At 39.0% G+C, this 20,473-nt stretch overlaps 1 protein-coding gene across 2 annotated transcripts in view; it reads left to right on the top strand.

The window, feature by feature from the left end:
* MARCHF1 (membrane associated ring-CH-type finger 1) overlaps positions 1–20,473 on the top strand; it is an 853,606-nt gene that overhangs the window by 785,657 nt on the left and 47,476 nt on the right. The gene's annotated exons all lie outside the window — the stretch shown is intronic.

The following is a 20,473-nucleotide window of genomic DNA, read 5'->3' on the forward strand; positions in this document are numbered from 1 at the left end:
TGTATATGTGGAAACTATTACTTGATGGAATTGATGAACACTGTGAGAACACTATGCTTACTGAAGTTCTCATGAAGGTCATATGATAGACTACATCAAATAATATTAAAAAATCGAGTTTCTTGAAAATTGGACATTAGATAGTAGAAGAGTGAGATCTTCCACAAGGTGTGGACGGCCCCCCTTTCTCTGTCACAGAGAGATTGCCTTTATTGGGGGATTTGGTTTGATGGTTTATGTATAATTAGAGTAGATAAAAAAGCAAGTATTATTTTCTATACTGTGCATCTAGCTGTAAGAGAAAGGTAAGTATATTTTGATCTGTAACCTTAATCCACAAATTCTTCATTGCGTTTTATTTTTCTAAAAGATGAAGTCAAGAGTAATGGTTGAATGTAATGTGAGCAGCTTATTCAAAGTGAGCAAATGACACTTGTAAAGGATATGAATGAAGACAATGAGCTTTATCTAACTTGTGCTTGGTAGCTGGCCACCTGGATTTTAACACGTTAACCGTCAACTTTTTGCCTAATTGCAGTCTTATATATATGGATGCCTCAAAGAGTTTAGAGACTGCAGTTTAAATAATGAATCTGCCTGGAGTTGCTTTTCTATGTAAATTAAATTCAAAGCAAAGGTGAGGGAAAAGAACATTGCTTAGAAACAAGCACAATGGCTCCCAGAAAGAGCAGTGATAAAAAGCAAATCAGAATACTCCAATAGGCATCAGGTGGCTGGCTAGTCATTGCAATTCATTAATCTTGTAAATAACAGCAAGAAAGGAGTGCATTCTCTGCCTCTGTACTTATAGATTTAAAAAATGGCTTATAGATGTCAAAATAAAAAACAACAAGAAAAAAAAACATGGCACAAAATGCCTTTGGGATATGCATTGTCTTTTTTTTTTTTTTTTTGACAGATTGAGTGACCTGAGTGCCGAAAGGTGACACTCTGTTCCTCCAGGTCCCAGAGCAATCAGTGCTAGAAATAGAAATGGGGGAGTCGGGCTGTAGCACAGCGGGTTAAGCGCAGGTGGCGCAAAGCACAAGGACCGGCGTAAGGATCCCGGTTTGAACCCCGGCTCCCCACCTGCAGGGGAGTTCGCTTCACAGGCGGTGAAGCAGGTCTGTAGGTGTCTATCTTTCTCTCCCCCTGTCTTCCCCTCCTCTCTCCGTTTCTCTCTGTCCTATCCAACAATGACGACAACAACAATAATAACTACAACAATAAAACAACAAGGACAACAAAAGGGAATAAATAAATAAAATAAAATAAAATAAAAAAGAAATAGAAATGGACCCTTTCTCCTTGCCCTTTGCTTTGCACAGTGAACAAATGCTGTGTGCTGTGTGAAACAACTAAATGATACACCGTACTCTTTAATTCTGTACATTTCTCTTCTTATCTCTCAAGGAACTCCAAATTGTTTCATAGTCTCAATATATGAAATCTATGTTTTCTTCGGCGTACGTCTACATACAATTTTTATTTCAGGGCCAGATGCCTCTGGTTGAGCCCACATGTTACAATGCACAAGACCCAGGTTCAAGCCCCTAATCCCCACCTGCAGGGGGAAAGCTTTGCAAGTGGTGAAGCAGGTCTCCAGATCCATATCTCTCTCTCTCTCTCCTCCTTAGCTCTCGATTTCTGGCTGTCTCTATCCAATAAATAAATATAGTTAAAAATAATTTCAACTTTGCAGAACCTAATATTAGAGTTTCATGGCAACAACCTAGGATCATGGGATATTCAGATATTCCCTTCTTCATACCACCTACCTCCACCACCATTTTCTAATACAATGAATACAATATGATGCTGTGCGGACCTTGAAAGATCTTCTCATTTTATCTTGAACTGTTCTAGACATGATCCTTCTATAAATTTTGGTCCTTCCTTGGTATTCCACTCCTGGTAACATACAGCCTATCAGAAATCATGTTTCTCCACTAAGGTGTCTATAAACTAACAAATGCACTTGTCTTCTTAATCTTATTAATAATAAATATGTTATGTTAACCTAGTAGGCACCTAATGTCTGATTAGCGAAATATCCTAGTTTAATTAGGGAAAAAAAGCATTCTTTCTGCTTAGTCATAAATGTTGATGAAGGATAGACAGCCTGTTAACAGCTTTCATTTGTAATAGTAATATTTATGTATCAATAGAAAGCGTTAGCATCTAATCCAGAGGTACTTCCTGACAGCTCACAGTTTTGTCTTATTGGACTCACTGGGCTGAAATTTACAATTAGTTACTAACATTTAAATAAGCAGATGGCTATTTCATATAAAACACACATCTACATTTGTTTGAAAATTGGAGTATCTGGCTTTATGGAAACCACATTTCCTCAAAACAGTGAAGTAGAACTAAAGGGCCACTGCCCCTTTATAAAACTATTGACTTTCAAATTCACATCTTGTAACAATAACACCTATGTGAGCCTGAGAACTCATGACCTCTATGGTCCTAGTATACTGCTCTGAATTTTCAACTAGTCCAGGTCTAAAGCATGAGTTCTAGACACAAAAAAACACACACTGTTTTTGCCTCTGTCATTTGTGAGTTTTAAAGCCCCTCAAAAAGGTATTCTGCCAAGTGTTCACTGTCTTTTTGAAAACTGTGGGGAACTGCAGTAATGCTTAAATGGCATTATCCAAAATGACTTTTCAAAATCTGAAGCAATGAAAACTCTGCAGATACGAGGCATATTTAAGCTGTTCTAGGTTGGTTTAATTTGATGGCACCAAGATTCATCAACAGTTTTATTTTGCTAATTTTTAAGTGGTCATTAAGAATGACAGGTATAATATTTGGTTAGAATATATTCAGAGTACATCCAGTTAATTGCGCCTAACTCAGTCATTCCATTACAGTTTACAGTGTTCTAAAGACCAGCTATATGAAACAATTAATTTAGTGATTCTGAATTTTGATCATTAGTCTATGGAGGCTGGAGACTCTGTTTAAGCGAAATGGCATTTTAAAATAGAAAGGTACAAATCTTCATAGTCAGACAAAACTTGGGGCTTAATAGTCTCTAAAGAAACCTTACTTCATTAACTGCTGCAATTACTACACCAAAAGCCACAGCTGATAAATTTATCAAGGTGTCCTAATGTTTCCAGAAGTAAAAAAAAATCCTTAAGGCCTAAATAAAAGTAAGAGTTTATTTGAAGAAAAAAAAAAATTATCATTTTACTCTGGTAGTTCACCTACTTTAATAGTACTCAGTAAAATCCTCATGAATCTACTGAGTAACTCCATTCTCATTGTCCAGGAAAGTCAGAAATTCAAAAATGTAGAAAGTATAATGACTACTGAATGCAATTTGGAAATACATACAGCATAGCATCTACTAGGATGCTTACATTGGTATTTTGTTCTGAATTTTAAAAAATATCTAAATTGGGTGGGGATAGATAGCATAATGGTTATGCACAGACTCTCATGCCTGAGGCTCCAAAGTCCAGGTTCAATACCCCACACCACCTTAAGCCAGAGCTGATCAGTGCACTGGAAAAAAAATTTTTTATATATATATCGAAATTCAAATTGGAACCACTACTGTATGGCAGAAACCAGCAGCTGAATATGAAGCTTATGGGGCTAACACATAGTACTGAAAACATTATATTCTAAATTACTTTTGTGAGAGTCAGGCAGTAGCACAGTGGGTTAAGTGCACGTGTTGCAAAGCACAAGGACCTGCATAAGGATCCCAACTCGAGCCCCGGCTCCCCACCTGCAGGAGAGTCGCTTCACAAGTGGTGAAGCAGGTCTGCAGGTGTCTGTCTTTCTCTCCCCCTCTCTGTCTTCCCCTCCTCTCTCCATTTCTCTCTGTCCTATCCAACAATGACTGATGACATCAATAATTACAACAATAAAAAAACAACAAGGGAAATAAAAAGGGAATAAATAAATAAATATTTTTAAATATATATATTCCTTTTGTATAGTTTTTATGTATGAACTGTTTGATAAATATATCAATAATAGAAAATACTCAGCTGTGCACATCCTTTCATCCTTTGCCTCATTTCTACAAAAAAAAAATAAACGAGGCAGTGAATCAGTGACCTTTACATTTTAATCATTAGGTTGAAACATTTATACTTGTCAAATATTATCATTATATTATGGAAATCATAATTTATAAAACAGTTGTTGGCGGGTGGTACACCTGGTTGAACATACATGTTACAATGAGCAAGAATCTTTCTGGTTCAATTCTCCCATCCCCCCGCCTGCAGGGAGGAAGCTTTAGGGAAAGAGAGGCAGACTGGGAGTATGGACTGACCAGTCAACGCCCATGTTCAGCGGGGAAGCAATTACAGAAGCCAGACCTTCTACCTTCTGCAACCCTCAACGACCCTGGGTCCATGCTCCCAGAGGGCTAGAGAATGGGAAAGCTATCATGGGAGGGAGTGGGTTATGGGGATTGGGTGGCGGGAATTGTGTGGAGTTGTACCCCTCCTACCTTATGTTTTTGTTCATTAATCCTTTCTTAAATAAAAAATTTTAAAAAAATAAAATAAAATAAAAATAAAAATAAAAGTGGTGGTGAAGCCTTGCTACAGGTCTCTCTCTTTCTCACTCCTATCTCCCCGTCTTAATTTCTCTCTGTCCTATCAAATAAATAAACATTGTTACATGAATACGTTTTTTTAAAATCTTCCCATGATAAATCTCTGAACACAGCTCACACACCAACTTAAGACCTCCTTCAGGAGTAGGGCGGTAGCACTGCGAGTTAAGCGCAGGTGGTGCAAAGCAAAGCGCAAGGACCAGCCTAAATAAAGATCCCGGTTGGAGCCCCCAGCTCCCCACCTGCAGGAGAGTCCCTTCACAGGCTGTGAAGCAGGTCTGCAGGTGTCTCTCTTTCTCTCCCCATCTCTGTCTTCCCCTCCTCTCTCCATTTCTCTCTGTTGTCCTATCCAACAAGGACGACATCAATAATAACTAAAACAGTAAGGACAACAAAAGGGAATAAATAAATAAATAATTTTTAAAAAGACCTCCTTCACTGGGTCCCCTGTACCCTCTCTAACCACCACCACCACCACCACCACCACACACACACACACATATTCCTTATACTGTACAAATTTACAAATATGCACTCTGTGATTTTGTAAAGCATAAGCAGTTGACTATTGGAAATGTTTTCAAAAAGTAAGTTCTGTGTGGGTTTGATATGCCCAGTAAAAATTGAATGGCTTTTTCAGTATTTCTCCATTCACATCATGGCTTTCAGTGATTTAACTGAATTATCCATTTTAAAAATAATAATACTGTTACAAATAATAGTGCCCAATAGTGTTGGCAAGCACTATGTTCATTCCTTTTGTTTCTTTTCTTTAATGTAGCATGCATCTTTTAGAACAGCCACATGCCAAGCTAAGTTATCATAGTAAGTCAAATGATCCCAAAATTTTTATTAATTAAATAACTGAGAGTCTCTCCCTTTAAACCTCAAAACTTTAGTTTTTTTATTAAACCATTTTTATGGCACTCTCTCAAAATACATTTATCAAAAAAAATTTTTTTAAAGCTCCACTTAACTTTACCCAGTACCTTTCCTTAGCAATCACATCGTTATATGAGTATCAGTTATTTCAAAAGATAAAAAGCATTAAGTGTCAGTAGCTTCATCCATATATAGGCTGTATTGGAAGGTCTTTCTCTCTGCTTTTGTTGTTTCTCTTTCTTCCCTGCTCTCAGAGCACCATCCACTGTCACTTTTCTGTTCTTCTTATAACATTAGTCAGTGGTTTACATAGCTACTGTTTTCTGCTTGAAACAATGATAAAAACCAAGAGTTAGAAGATTGGATCTATAGAAGTTGAAGGAATCAGTGCTAGAAGAGCTAATGCAAGACTTCGTGTAGATCACTGGCAAGAGTTCTAGTGGGCATGGATGCCCTGGCATCTGTCTAAGACTCTTTTTCTAGCATCCTTCTTAGTTCTCAGTTGCTTGGAACTAGATGATAGAAAAATCCTTAGCTTCATGATATTTTGATGTCACCAGGCTGATACCCTATAACCATAGCCCAATTCTATGGAGCAGATCTGATGTTTTACTTCCTTACAAATACATAAGCCTGGTAGCAATAAAAAGCCTCCACCATAGTATTAAATCAGACCAAGTTCTCTCTGTAACTCTTGTAAAAACAACAGCAACAACATATCCATATCCCTCATTTGCAATGCATATTCATACTACCATCATCCAATTCTGTTTCAGTTCCACTATTATATGAGTCCTAAAGGCAACCCAGTAGAATTAGAGCATTCTTAGGAAATGATTTTGACATCAAACTTTCACTGTCAGAATGAGTCAGGTAAGCTTTCCACCAAAGATACCTCACCACTGAGTGTTATCTATAAACACTTTCCCTCCACTTACTTCATTTCACTGAGACAGGGAAGTCCGCCAGGCTACCCAAATGATTGTGGTGGGGAGGGAAAGAATAACTAAACCACAAAATAACAAAAAAGAAAATGATTTCAACTTAATTGAGCCCTTATTCTTTCTCCTTGAGCGCTTTTCTTATTTTGTTATGGCTATTTGTTTATTTTTTAACATGGTCATACTTTCAAAACTACCATTGATATTTCAATAATATTGCACTTGTGGGCACATAACTGTTACAAATGTCTCATCCTTTCTTCTTTTTTTCCTAATACAATTCACTTTCATTTAATATACATATGTACATGTGAATATCCAGCACATATTGGATATATTAATAGGAATCATCAGGGGCCAGGTGATGGCTCACCTGGTTGAGAGCACAAGTTACAGTACACAAGGACCCTAGTTCAAGCCCCTGATCCCCACCTACAGGCAAAAAGCTTCAGGTGTTTCTCTCATTTCTATTTTTCTTCAGGGGAGTAGGACTCTAGAGAAGTGAGGTTTTGAGACACATTGGTAAGGTTGTCTGCTCATGGGATTCAGGATGGAATCATTGTAGCTAGCATCAGCAAGTTGATGTCTGAAATGCAGTTAGATATTAGGCAGGACAAAATGTTTAGTAAACAGTAACCAAAAAGTTGGAATAGAGCAGGTAAGAATAGGGAATTGATGAAAGAAAGCTAAGAAATTTGTTATAGGTATGTTACTAGGGGTCCATGACTTTAGCAATTTTTACTTGAGCTTGATTGTTAACATGGAGATGGACTAAAAGTATTGTCTGGGAAACTGTGGTCAGAATTGAGAATTGAACTAGGAAGCTGGATTAGGGCAGAGAGTAGCTCCCAAACTTGAAGAAAATGTATAAATACAGTTAACTGTTTACCACATCAATCTGACCTAGGGCCTCAGTATATTCATGTTTAGCACAGGAGCCTATATAACCTCTGTGAACCTGTTGATCCGAGCTCACAGCTCATGGTTATAGCTGGGAACATTCTAGGCTGCACTCATTTCAAAACTAGTCTTTCTTGAGTGTCAGAATAGGAAGACCCACCCTCCCTTCGGAAAGTGGGGCAATCGCTACCATTGCTATTTTATAGTGAAGGCAAGGTCCTGGAGAGGCCCTCAAAAGGGCTTGGGAATATGGAACATTGCTTTTCAGTAAGTACTTCTGTATTAGTAGGTCCAATATTCTACTTTCATTCTGTCTGTCTTTGAAAATTATCACTTAGCAAGCATACCTTCACTTGCTTAGCAAGGATGTCACCTCTGAGTACCAGTTTGTACATTAGATTTATGGTTGAAGTTGAAGTATTTTAACAGAGCATACAGCTCTACACTTGGAAAAGTCCATTTTTACTTTGACAAGGACTAAGAACACACAAGATAGACCTTTCATAATCTGTGCATTTTGATATTTTAGACATAAATTATAGTTAAAATGATAGAATTAGTATTACCTTAGTCCATATGGGAAGCATTAAATGCATCAAATTAGAATACACACACACACAATTACAAATAAATATTTTCCCCAAAGCATCATCATATGATTGAAAAGCCTTTATAAGGGGAAAAATATGCTTTTTGCTCATTTTAATTTTCCTTAAATTGACATACAATTTATTTTTAAATTACTTTCATATTCAAATTATTTTGCTGTTCAAGGTTTTTTTTTTTTTCCCTTTTCTGGGATTTTTTTTTCTTAATTAACTATTCTAATTTCTCAAATCTTGGCATCAAATGTAAGAGAAATTTTTCTTCTAAGTGTTTGGTGTCTTGTTTATTTTTTCTTTCTTTTACCAGAGTCACTGGGAACCAAATTGGATTTTTTAAAGAAAATACTTGAGATGAAACCAAGTTCTTTTTCTGAGGGATTGACAAGTAAGAAAGAAATGAGAAAGACTTTGAAAAGATCTCTCAGAACAGCTGGTGCCTAGCTGACTGCATGTGCGTCAACCTGTGAGATTATCAGCATTGGAATAAGATAGAAAGCTAACAGATTTCCAAAAGAAGACCCATTTTCACAATCCAGCATTTCACTCTCATTCCCCCTCCCCCAGTTTTTGACAGGGGAAAGTTTAATGGTTTATAATACAATTTTGACAACTGGGTACAATTTCTCATCCTGCAATAGTCAATAGGTGTCTGAAAAACACTCTCAACTCCAACTTAGATCAAAGTTTGTCTAAATTTGATGCAGTCCCATTGGTTTATTTTCGTATTTGTTTGCCTTGCAAATGAACTTGAGTCATTGAAGACACCTTTAAAACTCAGGTAGAAAAGAGTTCTGCCATTGTTTTTCACTAAATATTTGACAGTTTTTTGTTTAACATCCAAATCTTGGATCCATTTTAGAATGTACTTTTGTGTGTAGTGAGATGAAGTAGTTTCATTCTTTTGCATGTCAATTTTCTTCTTCCACTCAATTTTCCCAACACCGTTTGTTGAAGAGTTGTTCTCAATTTAATGTTTTGGGCTCCTCTGCTATACACTAGATATCCATAGATGTGTGGGCTTATTTCTGGGCTCTCAATTCTATTTCACTGGTCATTCTGTCTATTTTTATTCCAGGACCAGGCAGTTTTTATTACAATAACTTTATAATATAGTTTGAGATCTGGAAGTGTGATGCCTCCAATCTTGTCCTTTTACTTTCCAAGGTTGCTATAGTGATTCTAAGTATGTTCTGGTTCCAGATAAACTTTTGTAGCTTTTGATATATTATCTCAAAGAAATTTATTGAGGGAGCTAGGTGGCAGCAAGCCTGGTTCAAGCCCCTGGGCCCCACCTGCAGGGGAGAAAGCTTAACAAGTGGTGAAGCAGTGCTACAGGTATCTCTCTTTCTTTCTCTCTCTGTCTCTTCCTTCACTCTTGATTTTTTTCTATTTCTATCCAATAAATAAATAAAATATTTTTTAAAAAATGAATGAAAATTAGGGCAGGAGAGGTAGCATAATGGTTATGCAAACAGACTCTCCTGCCTGAGGCTCTCAGTTGCCAAGTTCTATTCCTACACCACCATAAGCTAAAGCCAGAACTGAGCAATGCTCTGGTAAAGAGAGAGAGAGAGATTGAAATTTAGTAAAATCTTGATGAGAATTGCATTAAATCTGTATATGGTGCTGAATGGAATAAGTGTTTTGATGATGCCAAATCTAGTCAATGATCATGGGATATCATTACCTTTTTATATTTTCCTATTTTCTTGAATAATTATTGGTAATTTCTATACTTGGTATACAAGTTTTGCACTTCTTTTATCAGTCACTCCCATTTCTATCTTTCTTTAAATGTACTATCAAGTGGTTCCTCTTGCTTATTCACAGCCTAATCATCAATGATTTTATCCTGCTTTTTGTTGTTTTACCTTGAATTAAGTCAGCTTACCCACTTATCTACAGGTACAGTAGAACCTCACCTATAAAATGTACAGCCCAGGATATTAGAAAATGCAGGGAGGAGCCTAAAGGCTGAAAAAAGTAGTGCCCAATTTTCCACCCACTGTTTTTGTGGAGAAGTGATTGATGGGGCAGAAAGTCAAACTGTATCACCCCACATAGAAATATGATACAGGGGGCTGGATGGTGGTGCACCTAGTTGAGCGCACATGTTACAGTGCACAAGGACCTGGGTTTGAGCCCCCGGTCCCCACCTGCAGGGGGCAGGCTTTGCAAGTGGTCAAGCAGTGTTGGAGGTGTCTGTCTCTCTTCCTTCTCTATCACCCCTTTCCCGATTTCTGAGTGTCTCTATACAATAAATAAAGATAACTAAAAAAAAATTAAAGAAATATGATACGGGGTGCTAGGCAGTGGTGCACCCAGTGAAGGCACATAGTACTAAGCACTAAGTACAAATAGTATTAAGCACAAGGATCCAAGTTTGAGCCCCTGGCTCCCCACCTACAAGGGTGACGCTTCACAAGTGGTGAAGCAGACCTGAAGGTGTCTATCTTTCTCTCTCCCTCTTTACCTCCCCTTCCTCTCTAAATTTCTCTCTGTCCTATCTAATAAAATTGGGTAAAAATGGCCAAGAGCAGTGGATTTGTAATGCTGGCACTGAACTCCAGTGATAATCCTGGAGGCAAGAGGGAGGGGGGAGGGAGAGGGAGAGGAGATATAAAGGAAAGAAAGCAAGAGGGAGAGAGAGAGATAGAGAGAGAGAGGGAGAGGGAGAGGAGATATAAAGGAAAGAAATTTACCTTCCAACTCATTTCTATTTTAGGGGCTCCATCCTCCCCTCCCATAACATAGGGAACCCATCCTATGTTTTTGAATCACATCTTAATCTTTTTTAAAAATATTTATTTATTATTTATTCCCTTTTGTTGCGCTTGTTGTTTTATTGTTGTGGTTATGATTGATGTCATTGTTGTTGGATATAACAGAGAAATGGAGAGAGGAGGGAAAGCCAGAGAAGGGGAGAGAAAGACACCTGCAGACCTGCTTCACTGCTTGTGAAGCAACCCAAAGCGACCCATCTGCAGGTGGGCAGCCGGGGGGCTCAAACCGGGATCCTTAGGCCAGTCCTTGCACTTTGCGTCACCTGCGCTTAACCGCTGCGCTGCTGCCCGACTCCCATCACATCCTAATCTTAAGTAGGAAGAATGTAGCTCAACAATAACAAAAGGAACAATGTGGGCAGTGGCGGACTAGGTTGAACACTGTTTACCCTGTGCAACATCCTGGGTTGGACCTCCTGGTCCCCACCTACAGGAGGAAGTTTCAGGAGCAGTAAGGCAGTGCTACAAGTGTCTCTCTTATTTTCACCCTCTCTATCTCCTGCCTCCTCTCAATTTCTCTCTGTCTTATCAAAATAAGAGAAAAAAATTAAAAGGCAACTGGAATCTTTGATCTTAACATGCTGGCACCTAGCAACAAAGAAAGAACAAATAATTCATGATTAGGAATTATTATTGGACGTGAAGTCAGGAAATTGGGTTTTAATTCTACTTCTGAAATTTAATCCCTCTGAACTTGCCTGTTTTTCTATCTGAAATAAGGAGACTGGACAAGATTATCTTGTAAATATCTTGCATTTTAAAAAATCCCATAATTTCTGTAAAAAGCAAAGTGAGATATCCTCTTATTTAAAAATATAAAGAAGAGGGGGTCGGGCGGTAGCTCAGAGGGTTGGGCGCACCTGGCGCAAAGCGCAGGGACCAGCTTAAGGATCCCGGGATGTAAGTGTCTGTCTTTCTCCCCCCCTCTCTGTCTTCCCCCCACTCCATTTCTGTCTGTCCTATCCAACAACAATGGCATCAACAACAACAATAATAACAACAAGGCTACAATAACAAGGGTAACAAAAAGGGAAGAAAGGTGGCCTCTAGGAGCAGTGGATTCATGGTGCAGGCACTGAGCCCCAGCAATAACCCTGGAGGCAAGAAAAAATATATATATACACATATATATATATGAGAGAAAGAAACCTTGTGTTCAAGTGTGTGGGTTTTTTTATTTGGTTTGGTTTTTATTTTTCTTTTTTCTCTTTTCCTTTTTTTTTTTAATTGCCTGGGTTGCACAATTATACCACTTCCAGTGATTTTTTTTTCCTTTTTTCAGATAGAAGGTGAGAGATAAATAGGGGAAATAAAGAGAAGTGCCACAATACTACTCTACCACTTTTGAAATCTTTTCCTTTATCTGATGTGGGTCTAATTCAGGTTCCTTGACATACTCTTTATCAGGTGAACTATTGGGGTTGTTGAAAAAATTATGGCAATTTTTTTTATGTTCACCTATGCAAAAATGCATTACGCCTTTTCTGACAGCCCAGTATTTCCTGGGCCTTCAAATACATCTTGAAAGTTGAGAAGACAGGTACAGAGCAAGCCTCCCCATTCACAGTAGTTCATATTGTGCAGGATGAGATGCTAGGTCACAAAGGACAGGTTTGAGGTTTAAGAAGGTTTAAGTTCTAAAAATAAAATGTGTGCTTCCATATTAATCTTTCTTGCTACTTTTTATAGCAAACCATGGTAAGGAAAAACGAAGCCATTCTATCTCTGAAAAAAAAAAAGGAGGAATTTGTAAAGGTAGGAATAAAGGAAGGCAGAGAAGAAGAAAAGTGAGAAAGAAAAAAAGGGGGAAAGACACAAAGAGGAGAGTGTTGGATAGTATGCCAGCTCCCCCTGGCTTCTGCTTAACCATATGCCTATACAGGGATAGATTTAATCCATTCAAAGCTTTGGTCTATTTACATAAATCACTTTTACATTTACATAAAGCACCACACTCCCTCCAGGGCATTGGTGGTTTAGTGGTAGAATTCTCACCTGCTCCACCCCCTCTCCTTGTCACACCCTGATCCTCTCCTTGTCACACCCTGATTTTCACCAGTCACTTTTCACTCCACCTTCTCTATATCACATCCTGTTTCCACCCTACTTGGAGAGTATAAAAACAGCTGCTCTTCTGATTAAAGACACTTGGAAATTGCTTTCCGGCTCCGAGAGTTCCAGAGTGTATATCCTGTGAAGTTAGTGTGGCACGAGTTCCTGATCCCTCTCCCACGCAGCAGCCTAGATTGGCTCCATTTGAGTTCTCTCCAACCCAGAGAGCACTAGCTCGGGAAGAAGTACCCTCAGGCTATCCTGGCAGGAGAGTGTTTGATGCAGTTAAGTATTTTTTTAATACTTATTTATTCCCTTCTGTTGCCCTTGTTTTTTATTGTTATTATTTTTTAATACTTATTTATTCCCTTTTGTTGCCTTGTTTTTAATTATAGTTATTATTGTTACTGTCGTTGTTGGATAGGACAGAGAGGAATGGAGAGAGGAGAGGAAGACAGAGAAGGGGAGAGAAAGATACCTGCAGACCTGCTTCACCACTTGTGAAGTGATCCCCTGAAGGTGGGGAGGTGGGGGCTGAAACCAGGATCCTTATGCTGGCCCTTGTGCTTTGCGCCACCTGCGCTTAACCTGCTGCGTGGCAGTTAAGTATTAAGTACGCACCTGGAAAGGTGACTAGAAGTCAGATTAAGTGTCCAGCCCATTGTTAATTCTTACAAGTTGTAAGGAGATTGTTAAAGCCTAAAGAGAAAAAAAAAAGTTATTGGTTGGTCCATACTCCCAGTCTGCCTCTCTCTTTCCCTAGTAAGGTGTGTCTCTGGGGAAGCTGAGCTCCAGGACACATTGGTGGGGTCTTCAATCCAGGGAAGCCTAGCCAGCATCCTGGTGGCATCTGGAACCTGGTGATTGAAAAGAGAGTTAACATACAAAGCCAAACAATTTGTTGAGCAAACATGGATCCCAAGATTGGAATAGTGGAGAGGAAGTGTTGGGGAGGTACTCACTGCAAACTCCAGTGTAATCCTGCTTTCAGGTATATATTCTGCAGTAGTTTATGGACACGTGTGCGCATACGCTCTCTCTCACAGAAACTGGTGTACGTCTAGGCTATGGGACTTTGTTAGAAAGTGAACCACCCGAGATGAAATTAGAGTGTACTATAAAAGGAAAGGTCTCACCCGAGCAATGAAGCTGAAGGGTTGTCATTCCACACGTGAAGTCTCTGGATACACTCTGAGGTGAAGCATGTTGAGATGGACCGACCAGTCAACGCCCATGTTCAGCGGGGAAGCAATTACAGAAGCCAGACCCTCTACCTTCTGCAACCCTCAACGACCCTGGGTCCATGCTCCCAGAGGGCTAGAGAATGGGAAGGCTATCATGGGAGAGGGTGGGTTATGGGAATTGGGTGGTGGGAATTGTGTGGAGTTGTACCCCTCCTACCTTATGCTTTTGTTCACTAATCCTTTCTTAAATTAAAAATTTAAATAAAAAAAAAAAAAAAAAAAAAAAAAAGTTATTGGTTAACAGAAGTAAAGTGTTTGAAAAGAGGATAAATAGGTTCAAAGAGGTCAACCGTATGGTAAAGCCTAGAACTGGACTTTCAGTAATGACCAGAATGTAATATATAAAAATGTTAATTTTTAAATACTTATTTATTCCCTTTTGTTGCCCTTGTTGTTTTATTGCTGTAGTTATTGTTGTTGTTATTGATGTCATTATTGTTGGATAGGACAGAAAGAAATGTAGAGAGGAAAGGAAGATGGAGAAGGGGAGAGAAAGATAGACACCTGCAGACCTGCTTCACCACTTGTGAAGCAATGCCCCGAAGCGACGCCCCTGCAGGTGGGGAGCCGAGGGCTAGAAACCTGTATCCTTACACCTGTCCTTGCGCTTTGTGCCACCTGCGCTTAACCCGCTGTGCTACCACCCAACTCCCAAAAATGTTAATTTTTATTTGGATCTGAAAGTTGCATAAGGCTGTAGTGAAATATTATTCAATAAAATGTAAATAAGCAAAATGATTAAAAAAAAAAACTTAAGCAAAGAAAATTCAAATCGTCCTTGAGAACAATACTGTTTTGCAGCCCATGAACAAACATGGAAAACTTCTGAAACTATTTAAAGAGTTGGATTGGTTTGAAAGCCATTGTCTCCTCACTCAGTAAGGAAAAACCAGTCTATATTTAGACTCTATACATGTGAATCTAACTGAATCTAAGAACATTCGGCTGTCTGCTTTCTTGGAGGTGTTTCTGTAAATGTAGATTGAGTTTAATACAAAAGTTGACATTTTCACAGATGGCATTTAGCAATAAGCGAAGCTAAGCAACTTTGGAGTTAGAGCATTTTTGCATCTTGGGAATGAATGGCTGAGCCCCTAAAGAAAATTTATAATTTCTTATTGGACTCTATTCACGTATGAGACACCCAAAGTCACTTGTGTATGAGAAACCACACTGAGAGGGGCCAGTAATGGCCAGTTATGATCTATTACTTCACTATATTCATTCATTCACTCAACAGGTGTTTATTGAGATCTATGTCCTTATCACTCTTATTGGCACTAGGATTGATTTGATGAGGAAGACAAAATCCTCTGTCTTAGAGAATTTATATTCTTGGAATACGGATATAGGCAGGCAATTTTAAGATGAATTAGTTGTAATATGTTGAAACAGAATTGGAAAACAGTAGGAGTGCTCACTCTAATAACTCCAGATAATGTTAATATAATTCCAGCTATTAAATTATATCTCAAGAAAAAAACTTATGGGAATTTTTAAATTAAAAAAAAATTCTCAACTTCAGAACTGCCACTGCTCCACTAGGAGAACAATTTAACAAAGAAAATTAAGACTAAAAAGTTGTTAAATGAGTGCTGGAAACTAGAGCTAAGACTATGCCCAAAGAGAGCTTTATCTAAGTTGACCAAGAAAAATTACTACAAACATCTTTGGAGAGATGTTCAATCCCACAGGTAACTTACTGTATATAAGGGACAAGGTTTCTTCAAGCGTTTGCCCTTCTCCCATAGCCAGTCAACAGCGTCAGGTTGAAAGCTGTCAGGAGCTGCATGTTGCTGGCTTTGAAAGTGACTGGGATCCATGTGTATTCAGTCGGCTAGGAAGGATCATCAGTTTCCCCAATGAATGGGTACTCACGGGATGCACCACGAGAAGGTCGATCCAATGCATCCCAAGGTAAAAAAATATAATGATTGAAACAGCCTGGCTTCATTGGGCTGAATGGTAAATAATGCAGCACTGGGGAGTTAATTAGTTTTCTTCTGAATCTTGCCCTCACGTATCATTGGAGGCTCAATGATTTAAAGTACAGTTGTTGACATGGGGGGTTGTTATCTTCTGGTGATATGTGTTTATGGAACACTCCCAATCCAGCCAGTGTCTTTTTTTCACCAATATGTACCTAGACTTCAGTGCCCTCCCTGCCGCTACCCTTCCTGTTCCCCTCTTTCCTCCTTTGCTTTGGTACAAAACACTATACCCAGCAAGTGTCACCTTGTGTTTTCCTTTCTTATTTCTTTTTTTGTTAATTTATTTATTTTCCCTTTTGTTGCCCTTGTTCTTTTTCATTGTTGTACTTATTATTGCTGTTGTTATTGATGTTGTTGTTGTATGGGACAGAGAGAAATGTAGAGAGGAGGGGAAGACAGAGAGGGGGAGAGAAAGATAGACACCTGCAGAACTGCTTCACCACCTGTGAAGCGACTCCCCTTCAGGTGGGAAGCCGGGGGCTCGAACCGGGATCCTTACGCCGGTCCTTGCGCTTTGCGCCACGTGTGCTTAACCCACTATGCTACCACCCAACTCCCTCCTTTCTTATTTCTTAAGTTGCACCTATGGGTGGTCATTTGGTATTTGTCTTTCTCCTTCTGGCTTATCTCACTTAATATGTTGCTTTCAAGTTTCATCCAAGGTGACAAAAAAGAAATACCTTCAGCAATTTTAATAGCTTAGTAGTACTTCATTGTGTAGATATACCATAACTTTCTTAGTCACTTATGTGTTGGTAGGCAACTGGGTTGCTGCCAAGTTTGGAATATTACAAATAGTGCTGCTGTGAACACAGGTGTGAATAGATCTCTGCGGGTAGTTTAGTTTGTTTATTTGTTTTGTTTCCTTTGGATAAATTATCCCTAAGGAATTATAAGCGATGGTGGGGACCATGGCATTCTGGAATAGATGTGTCTATTCTAAAGAAAGCAGTAGCTATTCAGTTCTAATTGAGTATACTCAAATTAGAGCTATTTTTCAAATGAAGTCAAAATTCTTGATTGGTCTTCCTCTCATCTACTTTTAAATAATAGCAACTTGTAGGAAAATTATAAAGAAACTATTCAGACAAAGCAGTGCATCTCTGAAAATTAGATCCAGCCTACAAATCTTGAGTAGAAATACCCTTATATCTCCACAGATGTTTGCCTAGTAGGCTATAGCATAATGCAGTGGGAAAAAAACTAGAGCAAGTATGTAGAAGATCTGAGGTGAAGACCCAACATAGGTACCCAGTGGCTTTCTAGGAGTCCTGTGACCTGAGAGGAGTTTTTTTTCTAACTATTGAAAAAGTGATAATACCTGCATTACCAACTTTGGAGACTGAATTAAGAATAGGATGATGTTACTTTATTTGCCAAACTTAACCACAGGACTATTTTATTGACCAGTTTAATGTACTAGTTTTTTTTTTCTTTTGAAATGCACTATTTTGAAGGCTTGGTGAGGTATAAATCACCAAGTCAAGCTATCAGTCATAATCAAGGATCATTCACTTACTTAGTTGACAGTGTGCCAAGTAAGTGCCAGACACTGTTACAGGCATAGGAAGAGCTGTCACCAACAACGGTGCTTCCTGCCATTGCAGAGGTCACACGTAAAGGGGTCAAAGATAGAGAAGACAATCAAATATATGGTGATGTCATAGAGATGTACGGTATTGTTTTAATTTTTTTAAGGTTTATATATTAATTAATGAGAGAGAAGCAAGCTGGGACTCCAATGTTGAGAGTCCAACTGTTTGTTTTATCAGACAGAGCACTGCTCAGCTCTGATTTATGGGAATTGAGCCTGGGATCTTATAGCTTAGGTATGAAAGCAATTTACTTTTTTATTATTTTTATTTATAAAATAGAAATATTGACAAGACCGTCAGGTAGGAGAGGTATAATTCCACACAATTCCCACCACCAGAACTTGGTATCCCATCCCCTGCCTTGAAAGATTTCCTATTCTTTATCCCTCTGGGAGTATGGACCCAGGGTCATTATGGGGTGCAGAAGGTGGAAGGTCTAGCTTCTGTAATTGCTTCTCCGCTGAACATGGGCATACTCAGAGCCTGTCTCTCTCTTTCCCTAGTGGGGCAGAGCTTTGGGGAAGCAGCACTCCAGGACACATTGGTGGGGTCATCTGCCCAGGGAAGTCAGGTTGGCATCGTGGTAGCATCTGGAACCTGGTGGCTGAAAAAGAGTTAACATATAAAGCCAAACAAATTGTTGACTAATCATGAACCTAAAGGCAAGAATATTCCAAATGAAGATTTGGGGGGGTCTCTGTTTTGAAAAAAGCTAGTAGGTCTATTTTAGGTATATTCCAAGGGTCCATGACATTACGAGTTTTTGCCTGAGCCTGACAGCTAACATGCAGGTGGACTCAAGGTATTGTCTGGGGAGATGGTGTCATGGAAAAAAGGACTAGAAGGTAGAAGGTACCTTCTGCAACCCTCAATGACCCTGGGTCCATGCTCCCAGAGGGATAGAGAATGGGAAAGCTATCAGGGGAGGGGGTGGGATATGGAGATTGGGTGGTGGGAATTGTGTGGAGTTGTACCCCTCCTATGGTTTTGTTAATTAATCCTTTCTTTAAAAAAATTAATAAATAAATAATAAAAAAATAAAAATAAAAAAGGACTAGAAAGTTGGATGAGGGAAGAGAGTAGCTCCCAAATATGGGAAAAATTCATAAATATTGTTAATTGTAAACCCTATCAATTTGATCTGGGGCAAATCCATTTGCATATTATGCTATCTCCCCAGCAACTCCATGATTGTTTTTATGTGTTGATATCTTATGGTGTTACTTCTCAAATCAGTTATTTCCTGTTCTTCTAATTCATGCAATAAACTCCTACTTAAAGAATAGAAAATAAATAAATAAGAGGGGGCTGGGCAGTAGTTCAGCAGGTTAAGTGCACATGGTGTGAAGCCAGGGACTGGCTTTAAGAATCCTGTTCCAGTCCCTGGCTCCTCACCTGTGGGGGAGACGGAGGGGTTCACTTTGCAAGCTGTGAAGCAGGTCTGCAGATGTCTATCTTTCTCTCCCCTTCACTGTCTTCCCTTCCTCTCTCTATTTCTATCTGTCTTATCCAACAACAATGGCAGCAATGACAACAATAACAACAAGGGCAACAACAACAAAAAAAAACTAGAAAAAAAAATGGCCTCCAGGAGCAGTGGATTCGTACTGCAGACACCGAGCTCCAGCAATAACCCTGGTGGCAAAAATAATAAAAAGAGAGAGAATAGGGTGATGTAAATGAAAGTACTTTGTAAATACAGATGTCTTTCCAAGCTCTCCATTGTCAACACTGTGGCAACTTCACTTCGCCATGCTTATTAATTCTATATTGGGCATTGAAACTGTATTAAGGCTCAGCAAGAGAGCAGCATGTTTTCAGAGACTATTAAGGATCCCTGCAATTATTAATTTGTAGTCAAGTGATTCAAAATTGTAGTCATCCTGATCGAAGTTGTGCTGATTTAAGTTTGTGAACCTCATTTCTTATAAGGAAGCAAATGAATAAAATGAGCAAAATTAAGACAAGAAAATCATTAACACCCCGTCTCCCCTTTGAGGCTCTTCATACAAATTTCTGATTCACCAATAGTTATCCACTGATTTATTTTTATACCTCAGTGGAACACTACAACCAAAGTCACCAAAACTTAAATATTACTGCTCATTGTAGTACTATTTAAACCCTTCCAGTACGGAGGGGAAAAAAAACAACAATATTGTTCAGTGTTTTTTTTTTTTATTTTTTTTAAAATTTTATTTATTTTCCCTTTTGTTGCCGTGTTATTTTTATTGTTGTTGCAGTTATTATTGTTGTTGTTATTGATGTTGTCACTGTTAGATAGGACAGACAGAAATGGAGAGAGGAGGGGATGACAGAAAGATAGACACCTGCAGACCTGCTTCAGCACCTGTGAAGCGACTCCCCTACAGGTGGGTAGCCCGGGCTCAAACCAGGATCCTTATGCTGGTCCCTGCCCTTCGCGCCACATGCACTTAACCCGCTGTACTACCACCCAACTCCCGTGTTAAGTGTTTTTAGGAAATTCCCATGACACTAATGTCAAAATTTGACAAAAAGGAGCTTTATTGGCTAAGTTGTCTATTTATTAGGTCTCCATCAATTAATAAAAAGTAGTTTTGGGTTCCCTAAAAAATCAGTAACAAGGGAGTCGGGCGGTGGCGCAGCGGGTTAAGCTCACGTGGCGCAAATCGCCAGGACCTGCGTAAGGATCCCAGTTCGAGCCCCTGGCTCCCCACCTGCAGGGGAGTCGCTTCACAAGCGGTGAAGCAGGTCTGCAGGTGTCTGTCTTTCTCTCCTCCTCTCTGTCTTCCCCCTCCTCTCTCCATTTCTCTCTGTACTATCCAACAACAACGACATTAATAACCACAACAATGTTAAACAACAAGGGCAACAAAAAGGAAAATAAATAAATAAATAATCAGTAAC

This window comes from Erinaceus europaeus, chromosome 19 (genome assembly GCF_950295315.1).
Source record: "Erinaceus europaeus chromosome 19, mEriEur2.1, whole genome shotgun sequence".
Lineage (NCBI taxonomy): Eukaryota > Metazoa > Chordata > Mammalia > Eulipotyphla > Erinaceidae > Erinaceus > Erinaceus europaeus.